The sequence below is a fragment of the Alligator mississippiensis genome, chromosome 3 (genome assembly GCF_030867095.1).
Source record: "Alligator mississippiensis isolate rAllMis1 chromosome 3, rAllMis1, whole genome shotgun sequence".
NCBI lineage: Eukaryota > Metazoa > Chordata > Crocodylia > Alligatoridae > Alligator > Alligator mississippiensis.
In genome coordinates, this window is record NC_081826.1 from 237,653,151 (window position 1) to 237,675,395 (window position 22,245).

A 22,245-nucleotide genomic window follows, 5' to 3' on the forward strand; every position below is an offset into this window, starting at 1 on the left:
CTGCACGCAGAGGCTTTTTGGATACATAAAAGAAGCAGGTGTAGCCTCTGTAGCTAACCTATATCACATACATGGTAGGAAGGAAAATGTGTGGAGACTTTTTGTCCATTATAAACCAAGGGGGAACAAGGCTTCCCTCTTATTACGAGCTTCTCCAGAACCTGGCAAGCTGTTGCTGAATGGACACTTGGAGCAAAATTGGAGTCTTAGTCTGAATGCTTCCCCAGTCTCATCTGATCTGTGGATCTTTAGAGTGAAGGTGATTCTTATTTTAACTGATGGATTTCATTACCTTATATGTATGTCATAAGTAGATTGTTCAAGTTCCCAAGTAGGCCCCTTAACAAATCTCTTTATCCATCCTTGTGGGCATTATAGCTTTAGTGTATAGAAAAATATATTACAATTTTAAAAAATACATATGAAGCATAAAAAGTTGGTTCACATGATCAGCAATCACATCCTCTTTTTTGTACTTTTCTTTTCTAGAGAGCATTATTATATGGTCTCTTAGATGACCCCCAATGTCTCTGCTTTAATACCATAAGGTATTCCAAATTGCAAACATTTTCCCTCTTGCATTTCTATTATTCCTCACAAAAGTTCCAAATTAGTTTTTCTTAATTTCTATTTGTATATCTTTGTAACAGCAAATGTATATTTTACATACAGTAAAAGGTAGCTAAGATCAGTAAAATTACCAGATACATTTTTTCACCCTTCAGTTATATCCTGTTTGTTTATCACTTTTTGGACTACGTGGAAAAGTGGTATTAAGCCACTCATAAAAGCTTTTTAGTGGGGTATTTAGCAGGTTTGGGGGGGGTTGTTTGCCCTGATTTATATTTTTCTATTTTATTTTATACAAGTACTATTGGAAGTACTAAGTGACAGCGCAGTAACAGCTCATACTGTGCCATGCCGGCGGTGCAGTTATTTTTAGTCCCTACATTGCTGTAGCAACTCTCTATACCGAGGGAGTGCATTGCTATTGAGACATAGCAATGGCATCACAGTTTTTACCCACAGACACTATGTAAGCCTCAGATATGTAGGTCTGCTTATCATCAATATTTTGAGTTAACAAAAGTGCTTGCCAAATTCTTTCATGTATTTGGGTCATTAATGCTATTGAAAAAAATTAAGGCACTGTCTAAAAGCTAAATTTATTGGAGAAATAATTCATCATATATTATTTGCCGGTCTGTATATCAAAGCACTTATTTAAGCACATTTGGTACCTTCATTGAAAAAAAAAAAATCTGCTCCTTAGCAGTATGATTCTATGCCACTGAAATCAATAGTTTAGTCATTGATTTCAAAAGAAATTGGATTAGGTCAAAAACAGCTCAAGCTACTAGGCAGCAGTTTTCCAGCAACTCTAATAGGCCAGGTTGTCCTTCCACTCCATTGTGAGCCTCCATCTAACACTGTTGACTGGCAAGGTCATCATACTTCATGAACATCATCTCTGGCATTTACTCAATGTGGTTTTTAAATTGAATTTATCTAGTCTGATTGCAAAAGTCTTTGGGCAGGGAAATAAATATTTTGGTTGTTTTTGTGTCCATTTTTTTACCATCTTCCTTTTCAACAAGATTTCTCATGGAAGAGGCTGTATTTCTTCAACATAGGGCCTAAATAGGGTTTGAATCTTAACCTGCATTCTAGAATTCATTTGGTGTCTAGTTTTACAAAAATAAATAAATAAATAAAAATAGCTCTGACTATGTTACACCTTTGGACTCTCAGAAAATTAGCTTCATTAAGCAAACCTTATTTTTTTCAAAATTCTGTAAAGATCTTATTCAAATAATAAAGTAACTTTACTCACTTTATTACATTAGCAGTTCAGCAATCCTACCATGCAAAAGTTCAGCCAGATCGTATGATGTGTGCTTAAAGATACATTCATCACATTACATATGAACACAAATACACTGTATATCACTATTCTGTGAAAAAACAGAATACATAACTATTCATAAAATATTTAGTCTGGCAGTCCTCAATCATCTAATAGATGGTGGGGAAAAGGTTGGGGGCAGTACTAGAGAAAAATCTGAAGCTAAATTTAAACTCCTTGTTCAGATTTTCCACTGTGTATCAAACTATTCACCAACTCCTTCTTTGGAATCACTAGATCATTAAGTATTGTTAATTTATATATAAATTGTTATAACCCTTACGATAGTATAATGAAATATTGAAGAGTAAACAGAATAGATATCATCGATATCTAATGAGCTGGAAAAAGTAAATGCTAGTTGATGATGGTCTGTTTCTCTGGGCAAGAACAAAATGGCAAGTTCCACTTTTTCAAAACTTTTAAGTAACTGGGGAGTCTGATGGTCAGAACCTTAATCTATTTAAATTAATATTGATCCAGAGAAACTCTGCCAATTTATACAAACTAAGAATCTGGTCCATGAAATGTATAACAGGATGCCTTTTCCTGACTTGCTATTAGATAAATTCCATTTCACCCCCTACAGAACAGATTTGGCATAAAATAACTTGGAATGGATAGCTACTTTTCACTCTGGCCATCTGGTAAGAACATCCAGTTTTCGCTCTGGGCATCTGCTGTCCATTTGGACAGCTGCTCAAGGTGAAGAAAGACTATTATCAGAGTGCACGACAATAAACAAATTAATATAATGAAGTGACACTAGCAGAGCACAGCTAATAGGGAAACAAAGCAATTTTGTTGACTATCAGTAGAATTAGAAAGGATATATTTGGTCAAAAAGTGTTCTGTATTACAGCTCTGAGAACCAAAATGATTTCATCAGGGACTGTTAGGTAAAACCAAAACCAAAACGTCGACCATTTGTGTACAAATAAAACCCAGAAAATGTATAATACATAGAAATACAATAGCTCTTGCCTGCACCATTTATCATGCTTCTAGCAGAGCTTCTGAGACCATCTATAAACACTGATCATGTTATGAAACAGTTCTAAAATGTCTGATATAGTTAGTAAAAGATGTTGATTCTTCTATAAATGTTCATCTACTACCCAGACCATTAGCGCAAGATGCAAGTATGGGTTTGTAACACTTAAAACTTTTAAATGCCTTTGAAATGTTTCAAAGGTTCAGCTGCACCAACATACACATCCTTTGAAATGTTCTAAAAGTGGCCGAAACACTCCAAAATAGTATTTTGTGTAAAGAGGTGCTATTTTGGAACATTATACTTTTTGTTATGTCCTGCAGTAGCATAACAGGGAAAGGGGGGAGTGGGGAGACTAGCCACTCTTGGGCAAGGGGTGGGTGGTAAAAAACAGCCACTATCTCAGCAGTGGCTACCTGTCCCATTGCCACTGGTAGTGTGATAGCCAGCACTATGTCATATGGAGCTGCTGCCCCAGGCACAGTACTTCCCTGTTATACTTCTATATCTATGGATGGGGTAGAGAGGGAGAGCAGGTGGACAGCCAGCCTATTGTCCAGCCACTGGGTTGTGCTGTGAGGCCTGGGGTACTGGGTCCCCACTGGAACCTCCCATACCCCCTGCTGGGGCCCTCACTGGTCCTGCCTCACCCTACCTGATGACTGCAGGGGGGGCATGGCAACCAGTCTCAGCCTCAGTGCCCTCTACCTCTCCACCTCGCAGAGATTGGAGATGGAGCATCCATCACTGCCAAAACCCAATTAACCTTTCTGCTCCAGGCTCTTTGCTCTCCCCTTCCCTCTACCTCATACCTCTGTGAAGAGATGGAGAAGGAGGAACTGAGAATAGAACTGCCATTTACAGCAGCCTGCTAGAGTGATTATAAAAACTTTCTTAATTTTACACTTGACAGTCTAAGGCTGATTTTTATTCCCAAGCATGATTTTTGTGAGTTTTAGTAAAAAAATGGGTCTCAAAATATCTCTACAAGAAATGAAATATACTCTTACAAGAAAAGATATATATATATACATATATATATATTTTCTATTATAAAGAAAAAAATAACACTGTTAAGAGCTTTCACACCAAAGTGGGTGAGTAGAAATCTGGCAGCAAAATAAGCCCTCACTGAAGATAATTGCTTTGCAGTGTCCCATTAAAAATACATTTTGATTCAACTGGGTTAATATGCTTGAAAATCATCCTTTACTCATCCAGAATAGCTTTATTAGTAGAGTTAGCACTTGTGAAAATATTCCCAGTGCTAGTAAACCCAAACCTCAGTGAGCTAGCAGCTCTTTCCCCTAGTCACCTCAGCATAACCCAATTTCAGTTTTTTTGCCTGAAAAGCACACAGAATTAGATTAAAAGAACAGTCCTTTATTTCTGTTCCCCATCAAAGTACCACCCTCCTCCATTTGATATGGTACCAGCTGGTTTCAGCAAAATCTAAATTTTCTAACCCTCTTTCCCCAGCCCTTGGAAAATTGCTGTTCTACTCCACCTCCAACTTTAGTGTCACATGAAGGGGTCTAAATAGAAACCATGAAGTTTTACAAAACTTTTACAAATTAATTACCTGGCCATCTTTAGGAAATACAGCCAAATATTTTATTTCAGGAAGTTTTTGCCGCCATAATCCATTTGATAACATCTGCTATTCTCCAGTTAAGCCACAAATTCCTTCCCCAGACACAGCTTCCATAACTCCAAGAAGAAAAAGAGCCAGGAGTACTCAGCAGGTACTTTAGGGCCATGCCTAACCATGCTTTTACACGCACTTAAACTTAATGTGCATTTGCCTAATGCAGACCAATTTAGGACTAAAGTTAATCCCCAGTCACTCGACATGCACAGTGTTAATGTGCCTTAGTGCATCTACACATGTGTTAAAGTGCTTTAGCTATTCACACCGAAATTTGATACCTGCTTTTGCAGGTACCAAATTTAGGTGCAAATAGCCTAAAATTGCTATTTTAAAGATGCATTAAGGGGACACATGTGTAGACCCATGTCCTTAATGCATCTTTAAAAATGGCTAATGTGCCTTAAATTGGCACATGTAGACACACTCTTAGACAATTTATTGTATGTACTTGACCCTCAGGGTGTCTCTAGCACCCCAGAATGGCCTTAGGCTACACTGTACTGAGACATATTGCACCTCCTCCCTGCTTTAGTTCAGTGGTGCACATATACTGACATCAACTCAAAGGTCTCGGTGTTGGCAACAATACAAACCCCTCAGAAAGATTGTTAGATATTATAGAATCAGTTCCCTTATGGGTAAACATTAAGAACCCTGCTTTACTGTTGAGACCAGATCCTGACATGTAATATTTTTGTGGTTTCTGCCTCTTTAGCTTGTAAGATAATCCTATTCCTTTCTTTTTTCTCATTACTGTGCGGGCCGGGAGCGGTCCCAGGTTCTCGGGGGCGCGCGGCGGGCTGTGGCCAGCAGCACTGGCACGCGGGTCGGGGAATGCAGGCCGGCAGGCTAGAATTAGGCACGGACGCTTAGCGGTTGATTAAAGATTATTTTACTTACACCGAAGATGGTCACGGTGCAGGCAGGAAAACTTGCTTGAGTTGCAGCTACAGACAGAAAAGAAGAGAGGAGGACTAGAGTTCCTTCCACGCGAACCTCTAGCCCAATCCGGTTGAAGGCTCTAAACACGCGAGCCCGTCATGTCAACTGAAGAAAACAACTGAGAGAAGAGCTCTGGATACACTCACACGAAGTTTGCTACGCTCCGTGGAACTTGCACACAGGGAAGGGGTTCATCGAGGGATCGTTCAGTGATGGGGAGAGGCCAGAGGTTGATCAGACCCCTATAGCCTTCTCAAGGTATACGCTGGGTCTGAAAGGCTCCGCAGTGCTTAGAGATCTTCACGAGATGTGAAGTTCTCTTCCTCCTGATGGTTGTGGAGTCCTCCAACTTGGGCGGAAACAGCTCAAGCCTCTTATACAGCTAGCAAGCCAATCACTAGCCGCCATGTGGGAATAATTTAGAACTGGCCAATAGTGGGACATAAATTTGCATGCGGGTGGCAGGAACTCCTTTGCACCATGCATTTCTCTTTGCAACTAAGAAATGCACCTTGCAAAGAAAGCTCCTTGTGGCGGGAAATAATTTAGCAGTGCCGAAGCGCACACAAACAAAATCATACCCTTGGGTTGTGACAATTACAACAGGTCTTCCAATTAATATTAGAATGCATTCTGCAGAAACCACCCTGTTCCAATGTCTCGGTCATTCAATTAGTTATTAGGGCTGTGCAAAATAGCACCGTTTTGTTTCAACTTCCATTTTGCTGTTTCAAAAGGACAGTGTTTCATTTCATAATTTCACTTCATTTAATTTTTGAAGCACTGTTCTGTTTTGTTTCATCAAAACTGTTTCGCTGTTTCAAAACTTTTTGATATTTTGCCCATAGGCTATAATGGGGAATCATGACAATGCCTAAACCTTTGTCATTTCTTGCCTGATTTAGATGAAAATTTCAGGGATGGTAGCCCCTTCTGAGGGCATGAAGCCTGCCAAGTTTCAAAGAGGCAGGTATAGAGGTTTCTGGGAAACTTCACCTCAAACTGTTCAAAGCAAAACTCCTGACACTTGCCGGCAGCAGCAACCTCCTCTCATCCGGCACACAGATCTGGGGGCCTACACCCACAGGAGAAGTCTGGCACAGCCCAGCAGCCCTCCCAGGGCTGCAAGCCCCCAGATCTGCATGCTGGATGAGAGAAGGCTGCCTCTACCATCTGGGACCAGAGCTGGGCATGGCCTGCACCCAACACCGGGGAAGATTGCTGCTGCCACTAGTCCCAGGTGGCAGCAGCAGCCTCCTGTCATCCAGCATGCAGATCTGGGGGTTGCACCTCTGGGAGGAGTCCAGAACATCCTGGCAGCCCTCCCGGGGGTGCAAGTCCCCGGATTGGCACACTGGATGAAAGGACGCTGCCTGTGCCACCTGCGACTGGGGCTGGGCACAGCCCATGCCCACTGCTGGGGAAGATTGCTGCTGCTGCCAGTCCCAGGCAACAGCGGCAGCCCCCTGTTATCTGGCATGCAGATCTGGGGCTTCACATCCCCAGGAGGAGTCAAGCACATCCTGGCAGCCCTCCCAGGGATGCGAGCCCCTGGATCTGCATGCCAGATGACAGGAGGCTGCCTCTGCTACCTGGGACTGGCAGCAGCATCAATATTCCCTGGCACTGGTTCCAGGTGGCAGCAGTAGCTTCCTGTCATCTGGAGTGCAGATCCGGGGGTTCACAGCCCTGGCAGGAGTCTAGCACAGGCCCACAGCACTCCAGGGGGTGCAGACCCCTGGATCTGCATGCCGGGTGTGCAGGCCAGGAGCAGTCAGAGGCCCTCGGGGGGGGGGGTTACGCGCGGCGGGCTGTGGCCAGCAGCCCGGACACACCGGGTCGGGGAAGGCAGGCAGCACGCTAGAAATAGGCACGGACGCTTAGCAGTTGATTTAAGATTATTTTACTTACACCGAAGATGGTCACGGTGCAGGCAGGAAAACTTGCTTGAGTTGCAGTTACAAAACAAAACAAAACTCGAACCTGCAGAACATGAGGGTACATTGCAATGGGGTTTTGGCGACGGGAAGATGAGCAAAAACCTCGAGAGTACGTCGCAATGGGGTTTCGGCGACGGGAAGATAAACCTGCAGGACTCGAACCTGGGTAGAGATCTGGATTCACTCACACGAAGTTTGCTAGGCTCCGTGGAACCTGCACGCAGGGAAGGGTACGTCAAGGGATCAGGCGGCGATGGGGAGAGGCGAGAGGTTGATCAGACCCCTATAGCCTTCTTGAGATACACGCTGGGTCCGATAGGCTCCACAGCGCTTAGAGATCTTCACGAGATGTGAAGTTCTCCTCCTCCTGATAGTCGTGGAGTCCTCCAACTTGGGCGGAAACCACTCAAGCCTCTTATACGGCTAGCAAGCCAATCACTAGCTGCCACGTGGGAATAATTTAGAACTGGCCAATAGTGGGGCACAAATTTGAATACAAATGGCGGGAACTCCTTGCAACTTGCACTTCTCTTTTTGCAACTAAGAAATGCACCCTGCAAAGAAAGCTACGAGTGGCGGGAAATAATTTAGCAGTGCCGAAGCACACACAAACAAAAATCACACCCTTGGGTTGTGACACCGGGTAGCAGGAGGCTGCAGCTCTTACTAGAAAAATGATGTGTGTTAGGGCTGTGTGAAGCTTAGGTTGCTGATTCGATGCAGCAGACATATGGCCTGATTCAGCAGTCAAATCTCCAAAACCAAATCAAATCAGGAGACCCTTTTATCTCTCCAAATTGAATTGGAACCCTCTGAATCAATTCGGAGAGATTCAATGATTCAGACATAGACACAGCTTTAAATGTTTTTTTTAAATACCTCAAGGTACCAGGTGGCTCATGAATGCTGAGATGGGGAGGCGGATGGAGTGTCCCATGCAAGTGCAGGGGGGTCCCCTGCACACTCAGCAGCAGACCCGGAAGTGGACCAGAAGCACTTACAGTCCACTTCTGGGTCCACCACTGAGCATGCAGGGGACACTCCCCCGCCATCCGGCTCAGCGACTGGTGCCTCCTGGGTCTGAGGAGGCACCCATGGTCCCCCCCCATGGCTGATCATTTAGCTGGAGAAGCAAGGGGGGGTGTCCCCCATGCACTCAGCAGCAAACCCAGAAGTGGACCAGAACTACTTCTGGTCCACTTTTGGATCCGCCTCTAAGCACGGGGGGGGGGGGGGGGGGAGGGCATGCTCCTGAGGGATGCTCCATCCACCCCACCATCTCAGCATTCATGTGCCACACCTGGTACCTCGAGGTATGTAGAAAAAGCATTTAAAGCTGTGTCTGTGGCCGAATCACTGTTTTGCCGAATCAGCATTGAATCTTCAGATTCAGATTCAGCCAAATCAAATTGGGACTGTGATCCAAATTAACTAATTGAATCACTGTCCTCTGAATCGGGCCAAATCTGAATTCAAATCAAATACAGCCCACTGTACACATCCCTAATGTGTGTACACAGTGATCCCAGGGTATATTTGTTCTAGGACAAATACAGGTGCAAATGCATGAACTGTTCCTGCATCCAGACACAAATGCATGAACTGTTCCTAATGTAGACCCCTGTGCCTACAGATCAGGGTTTCGATCAGACTCTCACCCTGTTTACAGAACACAAACATGAATAAAAATACAACTGCTCTCTGGCTTTAGATATGTCTTCAGAGGGAGGCAGAAAGACTTTGCTATGAAAGCACAGCAATAAAAAATAGGGTCACATCCATGAAGTCTTCAGGCCTCTATACAAAGATGTGCATCCATATCTTCTTCAGGACTGGGCTTTAATGTTTTGTCACCAAGGGACACACAGTTCCTGGGATATTATTTCACTCCTAAAATCAAGCAAATAGTTGTGATTTTTTTAATCTTTTGTAAAAATGCTTTAAAACAACATGTTAATTATTTATGCTTTAAATATTGTTTTATATATAGTTTTTAAACTGTAATTTTATTTGTGATTAATAATTTAATGGATGTGTGACTCTTCTGATTCCAAAACCTGAAGACTTATGGAAAATATTATGTGTGCGCTGATGAGTTCATTGCTGAGGAAAAGAATAAATAATAAATTGAACTGAACTGAATTAAATGATATACAACTACCAGAAAGTGTTTTTGGTTTTGTTTTTTAAAAAGCCTTGTGATTATTTTTCATGTCACCTATTCAACAAAAGAGGGGAAAAGACTGAAAGTGGCAGGATTAGATATTCTTGTTTGTGTTTTTTCCCTATTTCAGGGAGGTTTTTAAGAAATAAACCAAAACCATTAAACTAAAATAATGTCAAGACATTCATCCCACATAGCTATGGATCTTAAATAGAATTCTGATTCAAATTAATATATTAACTTTGTTAACACTACACTGTGACAATGGGAAAATAATATGGCCACAGCTGAGCACATTTAAAAATTAAACCTCCTACTGACACACTAGGGAATTTATTATCCTGATATCTGTTAACAATGAAACAAAATTAATTGTTCACATGTATGATTGGACAGTTATGTTTGCAATGAGTGGTATTGAATATTTTTTTAATTTAATTTTGTATCAGAACTACAGAAATCACTGAACTTCCAGACTTCTAGCAAATATGTTCAGCGAGAACACTTGAAAGCAGATCTGGTCACTGCTCCTATTGCTGGTTTAAAGTCTCTTTGCCTTTTCCATTGTACAGCCACAATTCACATGGAGGGAACTTCCCTTGCAGTTTCAAGCTGAAAGGAACTCCACCAAATCACGGTTTTCTCAGTCTATGCATGAGGGTTGCAGTGGTGTAGCTACATCAGTAACTAGACATTGATTGCTAGTATCATTAGAGCAAATTCCCAGTACAGAGAAGGCCTAAATGAATAGCCCTCTGTCTCTTTGATTGTGCATCGTTGTTTGGCTATTAATTCTGAAGTCATTCTCTTTTTACTGGCCTTTGTACCAAGTTCTTCATGCATCCATCTTAAATCCCTCTCTGGAATCCTTGATCTGCAGATGCGAGTGGTGACATGAGTGAATGACACTGTAATTATTAGATAACATGATTCCATTGCTTTACCACATTGAAATCTCATCCAGGGTCAAAAGCTATTGTTTCATTTTCTGCAATTTCTTAAGGTTAGTGCATCCCACTGTGAGGTCTTGACAGAATAAGCATGTGATCCATGGGTCAGACTGTATAAAAACAACTAACACAGATTGTATTCATGTGTATGGCAGGATATGTTATGTTCTTGCCTCCTTGAAATGTTATTCTTTGTTTCATTTGCCCTTCTTTGTCTTCTCAGGGTTAATATGTCAAGGATTAATGAAGCATTTATCCTCAATCATCAAGAATACCATCATTCAAATGAGCTTTGCAAATCACTTAATTAATATCAGTCAACCTCTTTCTTGAGGAAGGTTTCATAGGGAAAATTATCATACTCATGGTTTGAATGTTGTATGACCAAGGCTCAATATTCAGACAACAAATATTAAACAGTTAATGATGCATTTCTTGAAAGAAATGTTGTATACAGAGATCTGAATAATGGAACATAGCAATTGTCCTCAGGTATGTAAACACGTACTTGTGTATTTGGGTAGGATTTTCGAAAGATCTTTGCTAATCTCTACCCTCTAAAACTAAAGAGAAAATAATTAAGCCTATATTCAGCACTTCCAGCAGGAGAAATCCCACCTCTCAAGTGTAAGTTCTTTAGGAAAGAGAGCTTTTCCTTGTACCTGCTGGGAAATACATATCCACAGCATGGACACAATAGGACTATACAACTGGAAGGGGCCTTCTGGGCTATCAAGTCCAGCCCCTTCCCTCACAGGAAGATGTTTACCCAGAAAATCCCTAAAATCATGCACAACTTCCTCACACAGTTACAATGCACTGTAAAATGCCATAGATAAAACCAGGGGAGATAAAGGTACTGTGAATGCCCTGCCACTGCAAAAACTGGAAAGCAGTTGGTTAATATATACTCAGAAGGACCTACAAAAAGAACTGTACGCTGTGCTATAGGAAAAAGCCCCTTCAGGCCCTGACAATCTGACCTAGGGAAAAAGATTTTTTCTTGTTCCAGATTTGGCAAGTGGTGTGACCCTGACCAGAAAAGCAGGACACTTTTTGCACCTTGAATAACTATTTTCATTTCTTTTCTAAACCTTACACACTTTTTGGCTTTACCATATTCAGTTAAACCCAGAATTATTTCAATATGATTCTAGCTGACTACAGACAATTCAACTCTTGTAAAAAAGGTAAAGCATGAGTTGTTATTTTTAGCTGCTCTGAAGCACTTTCCAAAAAGCAATTATTTGCACCTCACCTGGTTTAGTCTAAGATTAGTGGCTTTATAAAAACAGATAAACAGGTTCTTTTTCTACTTTCCCAGGCTATTGATTATAACTAAAATGCAAGCCTATTGGTACTAATTATACTTACTAATTCTACAGCAACTTAAGCACATATTTTTCATAACTTAGTATTTTGCTAGGTTATGGTCTGCACCTGTCATTGTGGTCTATCAGTCACACTGACCAATGCCTACAGCCTAGACCTTCTCTGTTAGTTAGAAGCTTTCTTTCACTTTCCAGCTGAAAGCTATTCAGGGTCAGTTTATACTGGTGTGATGTATGTGTGTGTCAACATATCCTTTAGCTTAAATACAACTTCTCTGTCCCAGGTATTTATTTTCCTATTGTGATTATGGAAAGAACACATAGCAAATCAAAAGCTGAGAAGGGATAAGCTAAGCAAATCAATTATTTCAGTCTCTTCTCATAAGGCAAGCTCTCCCTTCCTTTGTCATGCTAAGCTAGGGACAGACATTACACATAAACCAGTTTAAGTGATCAGAAACTGGTTTAAACCTGTAACAGAACAAATGTTCAGTGCACATAAACCAGTTTGAAAATGGCTGAAACTGGCTTGAGATAAACCTGGTTGAACGTAGTATCAGACTTAACTGATTTGGGTCAAACTGGTTTATGCAATGTGTGTCCCAGACCCCTTGCTGGTTTAAGTTAAATCAGACACCCCCAGCATCCCAGCATGCTTTCTGGACTGGGCAGGGGTCTGTGCTCCACAGCAGGGCTGGCCCCTTCCCTCTGCTCCCTGGCTGAGATTTGCAGCTCCAGCACAGATTTGCAGGCACAGCAGGGTCTGTTGGCTTCCTCGTGCCGTCCCCCTCCCCCTCGCTGCTCAAGCAGGAAATTTCCCACTCCCTTCCTCCCTCCCATCTCCCACAGCACAGACTCCAGACCCAGGGACCCTAGGCATGTGGTTTACTAGCTAATGCTGAGAGGTGTCTGTCTGTGTCTCTCCAGTTTCACTGGGATAGGCAGGCAGACAGAAGAAGGCTTTTAGGGCTAATCAACAGATCAGCTGATAAACTGATTAAGAAGTTTAAACTAATGGAGAGAAGCCATTGTTTTGTTAATTGAATAATAAAGACTCTTATCAGCTCTCAGCTGGCTTGCTTGCCTGTCAGTTTTCTGCAAACAGTATGAAAAAGCAGGGTGGGAGATTGAAAAGCTCCGAATCATCAATAGATGCATGCGCTGCACACCTGACCTTGCCTCAGAGTGCTAGCCCAGGTCTGTGGGGCTGACAACACTCCTGTCTCTTGAGCAGCCAGCGGGGAAAAGCCTGGGACAGTGCAAGCAGACCTCCCTAATGAGAGAGTCCTGCCAGGGGCTGGCCAAGCCCCACTCAGCTTAGCTCCCTGCAGAAGGGAAGAGAGGGCTGCTCTAGTGTCCCTCAACTTCTAACCTGAGCCACTGTAGGCATGTGCCTGAATTTCCTCAGTCCAGAGGGAATGTCCATCCAGTTTCCAACCGCTTCAGCCTAGCCAGGTTAGACTAACCTGCAAAGATTGAATCAATTCAGGCTCAGGCTTTTTGAATGTCTGCCCCTAGCCCTGTTGACCATTCTTTGAGCCAGCTCAAATTTGAATTCAATCTTTCTTGAACATGGGTAACAAGAACTGCATGCAGTATACCAAATGATATCTTGCCAGTTCCTTATACAAGTGCATTAATTCTCCCTCCTGGTAACATCTCACCTGTTATACTTCAGGATTCACCTCTCTCTCTTTCTCTTTTTCATGGCCAATCACACTGACAGTTCACTCATCCTGCCATTGACTACTGGACCTAGGTTTTTGTTTGTCATTTTTAGCTAATAAGCCATCAGTTTATAGCATAAATTCTTATTTTTTACTCCCTAAATGTATGAGCTTGTATTTTGTCCTATTAAATTTCATTCCATTTCTATTATTCTAGTTCTCAAGGTCATCTAATTCTTTCTACATCATAGGCTGAGTCTCACCTGTATTGATAACATTGCCCAACTTTGTGGTAACAGCCACTTTTATCAGTTCACTCCTACATTTTGTGTCAGTCACTAAATAAAATGTTTTATAAAATTTGTCCGAAAACTGGCTCTGGTGGATCTGTAGGCGTCACCTGACTCCAAACTAACAGTTTCCTTTTTAGTGCAAGTTATCCCTACACAGCTGATCCACTTCACTGGGCAACACAGTCATCACCTGTTGCCCTAAGTCAGGGTGCAGCAGCACAATCTCTGCAAATAGGGAAATCTAGGCAGGAACTCTGGGGGCTTCCAGATTGGCCCCTGAAGTTCTGAAAGTGCCTGCTTGGGGCAGCTCCGGGCTGCCTGTCCTCTCCTGTCATAAAGGAAATGGATGTTCACCGCAAAAAAGGTAGCACAAATGTTTACCACCTATTGTCACAGCTGCAGTTTTGGCCATTTGTGGTGCAACAAGGTGCATTGACATCTGTTTGGTTGGGGTTTGTGCATCCATAAAAATGTTTATGGCTACACAAAGGTGACATCTGTCTCCAGACACAGATAACTCCATTCTTTACTTAAACTGCTGAATGCAATTGCGTGTTTCCTTCATACTGTTGGTGATTATAATATTGGTGTGAATTATATTTCCATGATGGAATCTATATATTTTACAAATAGATTAACCTACGAACAGAATGATTAAGGACACATTAAAAGATAGAGGAAGCAAAAATTTTTATTTTCAGTCCCTTTAACTACTTCTCAGTACCATTTCCTTTTCAAAGACCAGGGCTAAAACACATTCATCCTCTTGGCCAGATCTGTCTTCTGCACACCAGCACATGCATACATTTCTATGCACACACACAGGCACCCAGGCCATGTAGTAAATGCTTTGCATTGAAGGAGATTATTTTTTAGACAAGCCCTCCTCTATTTTTATCTGTGTACCATTTGAAAATGAGTTAACTACAGTACAAACACAGCAAAAATGTATTAAGTAACATAATGCAGATGTTACTTGTATTTATGTCTTTCTGAATTATGTGAGAGTTCATGGAAAAATTGCTTGAAGGCAAATGCAAAACTTTGTTTGTTTTTCCAGAACTTAAATACAAATTTAAGTTAACGTATTTTAAATATTTATTTTCCAAAGTTAGAGAGCCAGGTCTTCAGTGTAGAACCCCCAATTTCAATGTGGATTTACACACCAGTTAAGTATCTGGTTCATTAGGCATACAACTCTAGAGGCATAATTACCATATAATGTACAATATGTACTATAAAATAAAGACACATCAAAACTGTGGGACAGTTATTCCAAAAACTTTCAAGAAGTTCTAATCTAGAACTACATTTGCAGTTTTTCTCTCAACATTTGCACTTTTCCATAGTGTATTGAACCAAATATATAGGGCATGGACAAATGATCAAACCAGTAATTTAACTGCAGGTGAGTGATTTACCAAGGAGTAGCTGAGGTACAGTAACTGCTTTTCTGCCTGTTCTTTCCCTACAGAAAGAGAGCGCTAAACTAGGCAACCCAATTCCTGAATGAAAAATGGCTAAATTTCCCCAATTTAGCTTTCACTTACTGTGAGCTAAGAGTTGATGGAAAGACAAACTGGAACAAGTTAGCCCCTTTTCATTCAAGAGCAAGCTGAACAAAAGAGGAGGCAGATGGACAATTACAACATGTCATCTGCCCCCTTTTAACTGGCAACAATTTGATCATTTATCCATACCCTTAGATCCACTCCTGAACTTCTGAACAGATTAAAATATTTCAGTCTGAAAGACCATCTTAAGAAATTCAAATGCATGAAAATCTTATAGAAGTCAATGGAACTATGACTATAAATTGGGGGTGGGGCCTTAACATTAAGAAATTAGTAACAAAAGCAATAATTTGACAATCAACATTTTATTGTCACAGTCCAATTATTTTTAGGCATAACACAGAATCATAGAAAAATAAATCTGAAAGGGACCTTTAGAGGTAACTTCCTTTAACCCCCCGCTCAAGGCAAGATCACCACTATATAAACTGTCTCATCCACATGATGTCAAACTTACTCTTAAGAATTTCTAGCAGTGGACATCCCACATACTCTTTAGGTAATCTCTTACAATAATAAACCACTTCCTCATATTTTAAATTTCTCTTGTTGCAATGTAAGTCCAAATCTTACTGTTTTATTCCCAGTGGACATAGAGAACAATATTTATAAACAATTATTTTTGTACTTAAAGACTTATCAAATCCTCCCTCCTCTTCTCTAGACTAAATCCCAGTTTTCCAAAATTTCTTCATATAGTCCTTGAATCATACCTCAGGATTCCCTCTCCAATTTGTTCATCTCCCTTAAATATGGAGTGGCCAGCACTTGACAGATTATACCAGGGGAAGACTCACCAGTGCTGAAGAAACTGAAAAAGATAATTTCTATGAATTGCATAGAACACTTTTATGAATATATACCAATAAGTTGTTAGGTGTTTTTTCCAACAAAACATTACTTTGGTTACTCATTCACCTTGTGATCCACTGTAAACCCAGAACCTTTCTGCACTATTGCTTGCTAGCCATTCCCCAACTTGTATCTGTGCATCCTTTTATTCCTTCCTAAGAAACCCTGCTCAGCTTTATGTCATCCACAAATGCCATCAACCAAGTCAACACTGAAAATATTGAATAGCACTGGACCCATTCCAGAGTAACCCCACCCAATCTCTCCTCTCATTTTCACATTGAGCCATGGAGAAATACTCTTTGGATGGATCTACACAAGATGCATTAACACACATTAGCCTAATTTACTGCACAGTACAAGTGGTCATCTAGATGTGTGTGCCCTTACTGCACAGTAAATCATGGCTAATTGTGACTAAATTTGATACTTGCAAATGCAAGTATCAAATTTAATCGCAATTAATTAACGTGCAGTAATGCACATGTAGACATGACTTGGCACTAAGTTTAGTGCCAAGTCTACCCTGTCACTAGAGGTCCAGCCTGAGCCCAGCCTCAGGTCTCCTGGCTGGGAATCTCTCTTGGCCCAGGGTCAGCCTGCTCTATGGCAGCCCCTAACTGCAGGGTATAAAAGCCTCCAGACATATTGTGCCCTGGGGCACACACCCTAGGGAGCTTGAAGGAGCCTATTCACCCCTCAGGAGCATTGCAGACCCTGTGTGCCCCTGGGCAGGCCACAGGCTGTCTCTGCCTGCCCTGGATGGGAGGCAGAGACATCCTGGGTGGGTGGATAGGTGGGTGCTGGTGGGCACTGAAAAGGGCTACAGCCTGCTGCACCCCCTGGCCATCCCTGATAGCCCCTCAGAGCTGCTTGCTGGATGCCTCTGGCAGCAGGGCCAGCACCAGATCCCTGCTGCTGACCCCCAGCAGCCTGCCCTGCCACTGCAGGTGTTGTGGGGAAGAGCCTCTGCCACATAACTCCCCATCCCTTGCCATGCCTCTGTACTGGGTACTTCTGACAGCTGCCCAGAACCAGAAATACAAGAACAGCCAGATGGGGGCCCAGAGAGTCAGCACAGGACACTATGTGATTGTCATCCTCCCCGTTAAACCTTGACCCTGCCTGTGTGCACACATCTGTGCTATCCATCCAGGGAATTTTATCTCTGAAATGTTGCAAGCTTGCACAAAAGGCTTCTGGCTTTTGTCTCTGCAGGGCCAACATCTGGATGCAGGGGAGACACCACAGCAGTTAGCAGAGATGCCAGGTCAGGGTTGCGCCACCCAGCACTGGAGCCCTCTGGATGTGCCAGTACACTCAGGATCAGACCCTTCTGCTCCAGCAGCTGGTGGTGGTGGCCAAGGAGCAGGAGAAATGGGTGCAGGCCTGGCAGGAGCAGGATATCACCTGGGAGACTACCCAGGAGGATGTGTGAGACTGGGTGCAGCACAAGCACTGGGCCATGCTCAAGGCCCTCGAGCAGGACTGGATCAAGCTGTTCGGGCAGCAAGTGGCCATCCAGGCCTGGGCAGTTGAGTCCACGTACGATGACTGCTGGACCCTGGACAACTTAGTAGTTACATGCATGTCCCCCACTGCCTGGCCCCCATCCATGGTCCTGCAAGGCCCCTGGTTCCTGCCCACCACCCCACAGCAGGCCCCCACCTAGGCCTGGGAGGAGGTCCTAGGGTGCCTCCTACCTGCAGGAGCCCCTGGCCTGGCCCCCACCCCAAATCTGCTGGCACTTGCCTGGGCCTGCCACTCACCCCAGCTCCACATGGATGAGGACCCTGGAGAAGCACCAGCCATGATCACCCCAGAACAAGCCTGCCATGATTGCTGAAGCCCCCATACCAATGGAGGAATGGGCCACAGCCTGGTTGCTAGGTGCACCACTGTCCTCCATTGCAGGGCACTAAAAGTCTGAGACTCCTGTATAGAGTTTCCAAATTGGGAAGAGGGTTTTTTACTGTTGGTAGGTGGAGAGGGTGGTGGAGGGGCTCTGTTTGGTGGGTAGGGAGGCAGGGGGCTCTGATTGAGGGGGGAGGGGGTTTGCGTGTTGGGAAAGGAGGCGGGAGGGATGGAGATGTTGTGAGGGGAATAAAGTTTTTTTGTTTCCACTTGTGCCTGGCATAAGAGTGATGCTGGGAGTGGGCACACTGCTTATCTGAGCACTAGAACTGACTATCCAGACAGCACCGAGTGGGACTGGTTTTTAAAGATGACTGCCAAGTGCTGGCAGCCAGGTTTTGGCTTCAGACATGGCTGCCAAGTGCTGGCAGCTGGGGCCAGAGGCTCCCCCAGTGGCCAAAGGGGTACATGGTAGAGCTGGAGGGACTGACACTAAATTTAGTGCCAGGTCCTTGCATATGTAGACACCTGCCCAAAATCACTCACTGCATGTTAAGCTAATGCGCAATAAATCTAGTCACAACTAATTATATGTGTAGACGTGCCCTTTGAGCATGATTACCTAGACCTTCTTTGGAGGCTAGCCCCCTAAGCAGTCAAGAGAGAACCAGAAGGAAATGACTAAATGAGAGGCCATGTAGTTCATTAGGGCTGTGCGAAGCTTCGGTCCCAGATTCGATTCGGCAGAGATTCGGCCTGATTCAGTGGCTGAATCTCCAAATCTGAATCAAATCAGAAGACCCTTTAATCTCTCTGAATCAAATCAGAACCTTCCAAATCGATTCAGAAAGATTCAGGGATTTGGACATAGACACAGCTTTAAATGTTTTTTCTATATTCCTCAGGGTACCAGACAGCTTGTGAATGCTGTGATGCTAGAGCAGATGGAGTGTACCATAGGAGCACGGGGGGCTCCCCAGCGCTCTTGGCAGCAGACCTGCAATGGATCAGAAGCACTTCCAGTCCACTTCTGGGTCCACTGAGGAGCGTGCTGGGGGACCCGCCACACCTCCCCGGCTCAGCAGCTGGTGCCTCCTGGGTCTGGGAGGGGGCACCAAGGTTCCCCCCTGTGGCCAATTGCCAAGCTGGAGGGGCATGGGGGGACCCAGAACACAGGGGGGCCCCTGTGGGACACTCCATCTGCCCCAGCACCACAGCATTCACAAGCCATGCCTGGTACCTCAAGGTATGTAGAAAAAACACTTGTGTCTATGGCCAAATCGCTGATTCTCCAAATCAGCACTGAATCCAGATTCAGACTTGGCCGAATCAAATTGGGACAGTGATTCAAATCAATGAACCAAATCACTGTGCCCGATTCAGGTTGAATCTGAATCCAAATCAAATACGGCCTGTTTCACACGTCCCTATGGTTCCTTAAGATAGCTGCTACTTTGGAAGGAACTCTGTCTTGGACCCTTACTCAAAGGGGGGAGACTCACCATTCTCCATCCATTTATCCAACTAATAATAAATGCAAATTGTAGTGGCTCATCCTCAAAAGAACAGTTTAAGAAAAGACTGGCTAGTTTGTAACCTGTGACCCAGTGGTGAGCACGAAGTCCTAGGAATCAAAGAGATGCAGGTTCAATCCTCTCTGAGTGAGGACTAAAGATTATTGGTCTTTTGCTTTCTGGGAGAGCTCCCTAACCACTCAGCTATTAGGGCTAAAACATAGGAGTCAACTCCTCCGCAGCCAGGATCTTGGACAATCAGAGGTACATACATATGGAACCACATACCTGCCCAGGCTGAATGCAGCTTATTGTGTATGCTCAGTACCTGGCAAAGATCTTCAGAGTAAGTACCCACTCTGCACAGGGAGTAGGAGTGCAAATTGTGTGTAAGGCTCAGTACAGACCATTGTGGGAACTAGGTTGAGGTTAAATTGATTCAGAATAGGTGCCCAATATCAGGCAAGTCAGGATGGGGGGCAGGCATGACCCACCAGGGGTGGGGGGAGTAGGCACAGCCTGCAGGTGGGTCATGCCTGCCCCCCATCCTGACTCAAGGAACCTACACCCCCATCCCTCCTGCCCCTCCCTGTACTGGAACTTACTTGCTTGGCTCTGGCAGTGGCAAATACTGATAAAAGTGGCTGCACCCAGAGCAGCTTGTGGGATGGGTGTTGAGAGGGCTGGCTGGTTGGGGTGGAAAGTATAAGGGAAAAAGTGTCCGAGAGGGCAAAAAATAGCCCAGTATGGGGGGAGGAGGGAAGAGCAGCTCCAGAGCTGGGGCCCGTGGTTGGGTTTTACCAGCCTCAAAGCTGTGCAGGGAAAGTGTACAGAAGTTCCATGCACCAGTTTGACCTAAAATAAATTGGTTTGATGTTATATAGATCCAGGTTTATCTTAAACTGGGTTCTGCAATTTTTAGACCAATTTGTGTTCATGGAAATTCTGTATAGTTACAGGTTTAGATTGATTGCTCGTCACTGAGACTAGGTCTGTCAGTGTAAGGCCAGCACCAGGACAAGCTAAGTTTAAATTGGGTGTCCATTTTGAAATCAATTTAACCTCCCAAAACGTCTATACCTAGCCTAAGTGCAAAAAATGGCACTTATATGGTTAGAACACCACCATTGGGATGTATAAAATGAAACAGGATTCTCTCCTATTTCCTTATTTTGTTTATAAGAATGTTGGGAGACACTGACATAGGTCTTAGTAATATCAAGGTGTGTGACATCCATTAATCTTCTCTCATCCAGAAGGCCTGTTATTCTGTTGTAGAGGAATATGGTTGGCTAAGCAAGATGGTCATCTGTCAGATCTATGTTGACTGTTATTAATTATCTTTGTTATCTTCTATATGCTTACAAGATGGTGATTTGACAACATGCTTCAGTATCTTTATTCTCAAAGTAATAGCCAGTGGCTTGTATTACTTTGGCCAGTTCCATGTATGGTCTTGGAAGAATCCCATCAAACCTTGATGATATGTAAATATCTAAGTAATCTCTAACATGTTCTTCCCCTACTCCAAGCTGAGTATCCATATCCTTGAAACTGATTATACTAGTAAGTTGGTAGTTAACCTTTTTCTTAAAGACTGAAGTAAATAAGCATGAAACACTTCAGCTTTTGCTCATTTTTAGCTTCCCTCTTTCATTCAATATGGACAGAGATGGAAAATAAGAAAGCTTCAGTCGTCTTCTTGCTCCTAAAGGATTTCTTCTTTTTTGGGAAGTGGAGAGGTTAAATTATCTCCATTGCTGGTTATATTTCCATTTGTATCTTGAACTCTTCTCCTTACTCTCATGAATTCTTGAACAAGCAGTCCTGTAAACATTATATTTAAATAGAATATTTAAGAAAGGCAGTTATTTCTTTGAGGACATTATATAGTGTGTCCTTTTCTAGGTTCTGATTTACACATTGTTAATATAATGTCTGTCCTATTCCAGCCAATCAATTTATTGAAGGTTATTAAAATGTTATCTTATTAATTGAATACATTTAAATTAACAAATCTGAAAAATAAATTGTGAAATACAATCAAGGTTGCAAAATAGCACTTTATTATGTGCAACTTGGAGCATACAACCATTTCCTCTGACCCAGAATGAGGGATAAAATTTTGCTAGATGTAAACATTTGGCTTATTTTGAAAACCAGTGGATTTTTCATTTAATAATAGAGGGGAAGTTGAGACAAGAAATTAATAGTGCTCTCTTCTCTCATCTAACAGTGGTTTAATATTCACTATTTTATAGAAATGAAACTTAAAAAAACCCTACCTTCTAAATTGAATATCAATCATTAAAATGAAATTCCATATTTGTTAAATATATTGAATAAATTAAAGGCATAGTGGAAAAAATCAACAGGGATTAACATGAAAATACATAATTTACAATAAGTCTTTGCCTACACACACTGTCCCAAGAGGCAGCAAAAGCCAAAGTCAATGGCTAATAGATTCTGAAGTTGATTGAATTCATCTTTTTCTAGTTGCTTCTATGAACTGCTTTTAATCTCATTTAATCACTGGAAAAAGCAGTGTATATTGTTCCCTTCATCATTGGTGTTTAGATATCATTGTGTGGAGCTATCCACAAAGGTGTT